Source organism: Dipodomys ordii, unplaced genomic scaffold, assembly GCF_000151885.1.
Source record: "Dipodomys ordii isolate 6190 unplaced genomic scaffold, Dord_2.0 Scaffold325, whole genome shotgun sequence".
Classification (NCBI taxonomy): Eukaryota; Metazoa; Chordata; class Mammalia; order Rodentia; family Heteromyidae; genus Dipodomys; species Dipodomys ordii.
In genome coordinates this window covers 286,328-294,363 of record NW_012267541.1, presented here as the reverse complement: position 1 = coordinate 294,363, position 8,036 = coordinate 286,328, and the positions used below count along the sequence as shown (strand labels likewise).

Sequence of the window (8,036 nt, the reverse complement as noted above, 5' to 3'; positions counted from 1 at the left end):
GGGGGGTCTGGTCGTGGGGCCTGAACTCTGAGCCTGGGCGCTGTCCCCTCAGCTCTTCAGCTCAAGGCTAGCGCTTTACCACTTGAGCCACAGCACCACTTCTGGCTTTTTTTTTTGCTTATGTGGTGCTGGGGAATCGAACCCAGGGCCTCATGCATGCAAGGCAAGCACTCTACCACTGAGCCACCTTCCCAGCCCCAAACCAATGGTTTCTGATAGATAGTTTTACATATAGTATGGCTAACTTATAAGGCAGACTTGCTCTAATTTGACTAAGGTAAAATATGATACATAGGCTTTTTTTAATCCCACAATAAACAATTTATCTTTCTTACTCAGAGTTTAAAAACTATTAGTATTATTTTTTCTGAAATCTATACAATCAAAGCTTTGCCAATTTTTTACTACCATTTTTGGAAGTATAAAATGTCACAATACTAAGAGAATATAGTTTGCCTTTGTATTTGAAGATGAGATCATTAAAATTCTTCGACAAATTTGAAAATCTGGCATATGGTCCACATGTATGCTTATCTAATAAAACTAGATGTGCAAAATTCCCTTTCTATTTCCCCATCTTGATTTTTACAGGCTATTTAAATCAGTTATTTAGCTTGTTTCTCCCAAGTTATTAGATATTTTTTTCTACACCATCATTATCCAGTTTCCATTGTGTTACTTCCTGTTAGGAAATCATTCAAATTTTTTAAAAAATTATTCTTTCAAAGGGAGACAGGCTGACCGGTAGTGCTTGCAGTTATTTCACAATCTAGTTCCTTCCTGTACACACACACACACACACACACACACACACACACACACACGTTTCCTGTCTTTGAAATCTTCAGACCATTTTTTCTTTTCCTCTCCTTTGGGAGCATGTCCTCCCCTTCAATCATTCTGCATCTTGTGTTTCTCCCTCATCCCTACAAAAAGCTCTGCAAGCTCCTGGGTTTCAGTGCCCTACTTCTTCAGACACGTGACGCAAAGCACCGACCAGCAGACTTGTTTTCTGGGTGCCAGGACAATTTTGTGGGCGCAGCAGTGCCTCTCCATGCAAGTTTCTTCCTGTCTAAATGGACTGGCCCAACAACAAAGCTGTATCTATTTTGATGAAACTTGCCCCAAAAAGTGGTCATTTGAAGAGAGTAGAAAAGAAGGATGTGAAACAGAAAGGTAAATTCTCAAGAAAATGCAGCCTGCCAAAATTTTATACAAGCTCAGTAAAATTCTTGTGATTTTTTTGATATTTTGTTCTGGAAGGTAATTAGCATATTCTAGAAAAGGAAAAATATACTTCAGCAAAACACCAAACAAGAGATACAGGATTAAATGTGCTGACAAAAGTGCTGTTACTCTGTGTGTGTGTATATAGTATTTATTTTATACTAATAAAATTCTAAACATATAGCATGATTTGATGATCACGTCATGAAATAGTTGGCTAAGTGGAGTTAAAAAAGAGGTAACCAGTTAGTTTAGATGTTCATTCCTTATTTCATATACCTATACATACACACATACATTTTAGATGTACTTTATCTTCCCCCCCCCCCCCCCCCCGTCCTAGGGCTTGAACTCAGGGCCTGGGAGCTGTCCCTGAACCTCTTTGTGCTTAAGGTTAGTGCTCTACCACTTGAGCCACAGCACCACTTCTGGCTTTTTCTGAGTGGTTTATTGTATATGAGTCTCATGGACTTCGCTGCCATGGCTGGCTTCAAACTGTGATCCTCAGATCTCTGGCCTCCTGAGTAGGCTAGGATTACAGGTGGGGGACATTGGTGCCAGGATTGTATGCTTACCTTTTGAGTACATTTCATCCTTACTCAGAACTAATGTAGTATTTAGGAAACTGTAAGTTGTTACAATTTGCTTTATTTCAATGCATTATTTTCTCATAAAAGGTCATGAAAGATGGGGTCCAAGCTCAAAACATCAACACTGAGAGCTAAGCATTCAAAATAGAATGATCAGTGATATTTAGAATTTGTATATTATGATTGTATGTAGGTGTTGATTGGTTTTGACAAAAATCATAGCAAGTACACAGTAAGCTAAATCTTTGTTCCAAAATGCCCTCCCTAAATAATTTCTGAACCATATAGCAGAAATTTAATACAAATAGCTACATTAGTTGTCATGTTTAGAACCGTTCATAGCAGGATCTACAAAGCTACATCTGAGACACTAACACCTTAGAAATATGAACTACATGATACCTATCATGTAGGTATCATTTTGAAGATTCTTACTTTTAAACAAAGGGGAAATCATACAAGTAGAGAAAAAAAAACATGTAAGTGACACTACATGCCAGGCATTGGGGTAGGCTGGACATACCTGAGGCCATTTGGTGACACATCCATATACTAGGTTGTTGGATGTGTTTAACTCGTTGTTCTAAGCCAGCACAACTCTGACTCATACCTCACAATGCAAATATTAATGCTCTGCCTTATGTCTCTTACACAAGATATTCTCTTTTTGAAGTTTTCTAATCCCATCTTCCTCAGGCTTGATGTAGGTCATTCTCTAAAAGACTGGCCCAATTCTCCAACTTTTAAAATATTTTCAATTCAAGACACTCATTCAGTGTCCCAGGTGCCAGTCACATTCCTTTCCCCAGTCAACTGATCAGGATCTCAAAGCTTCCTTTATCTTTCTGGGAGGATACAGCATCATTAAGCTGTATTATGCCCTTTGCCAACACACTTGAGAGTTAGGTTTAGTTATTAACTTGATGAGCCTCCACCCAAGTAACTACTCTAGGAAATAATTCAGTGAGTCAGGTGTTTTTACATTCAGATTTTAGAAACAAGGAAGCTTCTGTCAATACTTCACCTGAAGTCTGAATGCACTGAAAACTGCCATCACAGAGGAAATTCTCTGTGCCAAACAGATGAAAGGATGCATTAATTGAATCATCAGAATTGTTTTGTAAGTGTGTATGTGTACACTAACACAGGTACTAGGGTTTGCAATGTCTTTTTTTATTTTTTACCAGTTCTGGGGCTTGAACTTGGAGCCTGGGCACTGTCACTGAGCTTGCTTTTGCTCAAGGATAGCACTCTACCACTTGAGCCACAACACCACTTCCAGCTTTTTCTGTGTATGTGGTACTGAGGAATCAAACCCAGGGCTTCATGAATGCTAGGCAAGCACTCTACCACTAAGCCACATGCCCCGCTGCAATGTCTTTTTAGTGGCATTATTTTGTTATGAAAGATCAAGAGATATGATGGGTTAACTTTAATGAAGCAATGAGTCATTCACATTGAGCACAAAAGACGTTTTCCTTCTTCTTCCTCCACCTTGGGGTAAGTCTAGTTAGGTGCTAAACCAGCACCAAACTTCAGCCACAAGCTACAGTTCTGAGCTACACAGCAGCACTTCACCTTTGAGAATAGGAAGTGGGAAAGTCTATAATTAAAGGAAATTTTCTCAAAACAGCTCACAACTTCATAATGTTGCCCTTATTTTGCCATTTTATAGAAGATGAAATTTAGGACAATTTTTCCAGACTTTCACAGGAGAACCCAAACTTCAGTGAGTGACTTTCTTTTATTTTTAGGAATCAAACTATTAAATTAGATTTCAATTGTTTTGAAGACCCTGATAGTAATGGAATTAAAGAAAACTAATGATTAGCATGTTGCTTTTAAGTAGTTTATGTGTATATAACTAGACATAGAAACTTTTTGATCTACAATGTTTATTTGAAATAAAAATGATAAATTTGCAAAGTAAACATTCCAAGACAATAGAGAAATTTCCATCAAAATATGATTAAAGTTCATAATGTAGGAAGCATGAAGATTCAATGCCAAACAGTCCATGAGGAAAAAACTGATGATTTCAGATTTGGCAATTTCAGATTTTGGTAGTTGTGATCCTCAGATCCAGCTACTCAGATCCTGAGTAGCTAAGATTACAGGAATAAGCCTGTAATGCTTAGATTGCATTTTTAAACAGACTGAAAAGTAACTTAAATAATCTTTAAAAATAAAGTTAAAAATGCATTTGTGTTTTAAAGGACAGAAGGAAACTTTTCTTTGAATTTATCTGTACCTCAGATAAACTTAGCAAGCAATATATACTCCAAAAAAATCTAGGGATAGGCAGGGTGTTGGCAGCTCAAAACGATGAAACTGTAGCTGGTCAGGCAGCTGAGATCTGAGAACTGAGGTTTGAAGCCAGCTCAGACAAACCCATTTGAGAGACTTTTGCCTCCATTTAACTAGCAAAAAGGCAGAACTGAAAACACGGCTGGTAAAAAAAAGGATGAGAGAGCTCAAGGCCCCGAATTTTAGGCTCCAGTACTGGCCACCCCACCCCCCAATCTTGGGATAAACAAATTTGGTAGTTGACCAATAAATAAAACATGACACAGCAATATAGACATGATTTCATTGTTGTGTTTTTCTGTCTTCTGTATTCTCAATGAAAACACTTAGAATGTTTCTGTTGGGGAAATTTAAACATAGAAGGTCAATTTGGGATTGTCTATGGAGATCTGCAAATTGACAGGAGTTTGAAGTTGTCTTTTTTTTTTTTTTTGGTGTGTCATGGGGCTTGAACTTTGGGCCTGGGTGCTGTCCCTCATCTCTTCAGCTCAAGGCTAGCACTCTTATCACTTGAGCCACAGCACCACTTCCAGTTTTATGGTGGTTTACTGGAGATAAGGATCTCACAGACTTTCCTGCCAAGGCTGGCTTTGAACAAGAATCCTCAGATCTCAGCCTCCTGAGTAGCTAGGATGATAGGCATAAGCCACTGGTGCCTGGCTATTCTAGGTCTTTTTAAAAGGGGATTTTGGCAACAAATGTAATTATTACATGCTCAATTATTTAATCTAGCATTACTCCTGCTTGATAGAAATATTCAGAAGTGTGAATTAACTGTAGGTGACAGTTTTTGTTGCTACCTACTTAAAATATTTTCTATTAATTTTATGGTACTTTATGTGATTCTATAAATACTATATTGCCAAGACTAAAATTTGTAGATGGAATTTTTGTAAGACATTTGTAATAACCAATTTGACATCTCCATGAAGCAGCTCATATTACTCATAGATCAGAAAACAAGAAGTTATATAAATTTCTAAAATCACAGATATTAAAGATACTCCCATTTTTATGTTCCAACTCATACACTACTGAAAAACCAAGTACATTACTTCTTACTGAAAGTATCCTACAACTAAAAAAGGCAAGAACACTGGATTTTGATGTTCTGTAATCTTAGCTAAGTATGAAAACAGGCAAAGGTAATCATAATTTGCTAAGGTTTATTTTTATGTAGATTTCAATTTTGATGTAAAGTTATGTTAAATAATTTTAAATATTTATTATGGCTGTTTAATGTAATCAAATGGCATATTTCTTGGTCAGACCTAGTTTAGAGTCCTGTCTAGCACTTATAGGCTGTAGAATGCTCATTTTATTCATTTTTCAGGGGAGTTAAAAATGTCTACCTTGTTGTGTAAATAAACATGTAGTATTAAGATTGGCACCCAGATGATAAGGGTCCAATAAGTTTTGGTATTATTAAGATCTGGAAACTAGAAGATAGTTTATGCAAGATTGAGTTATATTCAACCTTTTTAAAAATGGAAAGTATAGAATTAAAATGGACAAATTCCCTTCTTTTCCATTCACATTATTTTCTCTTGTCACCAGAAGAGATTTCTTTTTACCCATGGCAGCCTTTTCTTTGGACTTGAAGGCTAGGAACTAAATGGAGGATGCATCTAATATGGCTGTGAGGTTTGGAGCTTTGTAAATGGGTTGAGGCAGAAACTAAAAGGTTAGAGAAGAGGTGTGTGTGTATGTTTGTGAAGGGAAAAGGGGTTAAGTCTGCCGTGGGATACATAGAATAGACAAGGTTCAAATGATGTCCAAATGAAACAGTCTCATGATGCTGAAGATAGGTGTTTGACTTGTCTTGAAGATCAGGACTTGAAATTCAAATACTGAGACAGTTGTCATAATGTATTTGCAATCACAAAATGTGATAATTAGTATAAATATAACACTAAAAAACCATGATGTCAGGCAGGCATGTAAAGCAGAGAATACTTTAGAGATTATTTCAGTGCTGTGTCACTTGATACTAGAAAATTCGCCTTCATAGGAATGATTCAGAGGGAAATGCCTTGTCTGACAGACTGCTTCTAAAGGAAGCAGAAAACCACTTTGCATTTTAATGAATTACTCAGCTACCAGAGTTATTTTTTTTATCTGTAATATATTAAACACTATAGCACTGGCGTATGCATTATTTAAAAAAATTAAATTCCATTTCTCCTTTAATACTATAATCAAGTCCACAATAAATAATAGTCTTTCTTCCCATCAGCCTCCAATCAACAAACAGATGCATTATCAATTTTGAAAGGAAAAAAATCCTCAACTTTCCTTTTCAGACAGTTATTGTACTCAGTTTTATATCAGAGTCCTTCTAAAAAGACCATAGCAAAAAGTCCTGAAATAGTACTACAACACTAAGTTTTGAAGTAACACATTTGTCAGTTCTCATTTGTAGCTGCTGTTCCCTTCGAGGAAGTTGTATAATGAAACTTGGCTTTGTTCAATCTCCTATCTTATAAGAAACATAATCTTCTTAGGGAAAAATAAATAGTTCTTTAGTATTATGGCCATTCATCTTGCTATTCGCAAACAGCTAAATCTACACTTGACATAGAGATAAGAGACTACTCTAGAAGGAACATAAAATGTAAATGCTAACAGACTGGTTACCCTAGTATACTTGAGGCCAAGCCAAGTATATTAAAAGTTCATCCAAAACTGAAGAACAGGTTAAATTGTATTCAAAACTTGCTCAAAGGGCCTGTGCAAGTCCATAATTCCCACATGAGTGCACAGAACCTTTTTCCAAGTCATTTTTTATTATAGTAAGATATAAAATTTATATAAAATTAACCACTGCCGTGCTACCATCACCAGTGTCCACCCACCATTTCGTCACACAAAACCTCGGTGAACTCGTCTTCACCGACTGCAGCCTCACCCTCGAAGAGCGAGCAGCAAGGGCTGTCCCCACGCCTCCGTGAATGGAAGCTGGGCCTCCCCGGCGGTCTCCAAGCTCTGGGAGTCACCAGAAGCTTCCAGATGGGCACCGCTCGCGGCCGCCCCAGGTTCCCGAGGACGCAGACCCCGCGGGCCCGGTTCTTCTAGCCGGGAACAGGGAGGGCTGGGAGAGAAGAGCAGGGGCCGACACCACCGCTCCGCCCGGGCCGTGCCTGTCCCCGAACCCATCCCCCGGCCCCGGCCCCCTGCTCCGTCTCCGTCCCCATCCCCCGGCCCCGGCCGCCGCCCTCACCCGCTGGGAGAAGCGGGCATCCCACACCACCACTCCGGTTCCAGCCGCACCCACACAACTCCAAACTCAAATCCCGCAGCCTCCCACGGGCGCGGGCGCACTTTAGTGACGTAAACCTCCCATTCTCGCGGGAGGAAACGGGATCCTAGCCGGGAGAACAAATCTGGAAATCTCAGTCGATGCTGGAGTCGGACGGGCGGCGGCGGCGGCACCAGCACGGAGGGGCGGAGCGAGATTCGGGGGGGGCGGGGCCTGCCCTCAGAGAAGGCGGGGCGAGGCAGGGAGGAGAGGGGGAGGCGGGGGCGGAGGGAGAGGCAGGGGGTGGGGCCGCGCGGCCAGGACCTGTGGAGCGCAGGTAGCGCCGCCGGCCGGGCGGCGGGGACGGTGGACAGACAGCGTGCACTGCGCATGCTCGCCGGCGACTCCGGGCCCGAGGCCGAGAGACGGTGACTGGCCCGCGGCGCTGACAGACCCGCGGCGGTGACGGGGCGACTGTGGTGGTCGCGGTGGCTGCGATGGCGTTGTGAGTGGGCCCGGGCGGGATGGTGCTGACACGGGCAGGGTCCGACTCCGAGCCCCTGGGTCCGATGGCGGAGACAGGCCCGAGCCGGCGGGGCGGTCGGTGAAGCCCCCCACCGGTGGCGAGGCGCCTCCGCCCCCCGGCCCTCACCCCTGTCCTGGGCCGGGCCGGA

General features: G+C 41.2%; 1 protein-coding gene across 2 annotated transcripts in view; it reads left to right on the top strand.

Moving 5' to 3' along the window:
- The first annotated feature begins 7,762 nt into the window (after nucleotides 1-7,762).
- Nucleotides 7,763-8,036, top strand: part of Fam135a (family with sequence similarity 135, member A) — an 84,491-nt gene continuing 84,217 nt past the window's right edge. For both annotated transcript variants that reach the window (XM_013036646.1, XM_013036645.1), the window contains exon 1: nucleotides 7,763-7,867. The gene's annotated coding sequence lies outside the window, so the exon portion shown is untranslated. The remainder of the gene's footprint in view (nucleotides 7,868-8,036) is intronic.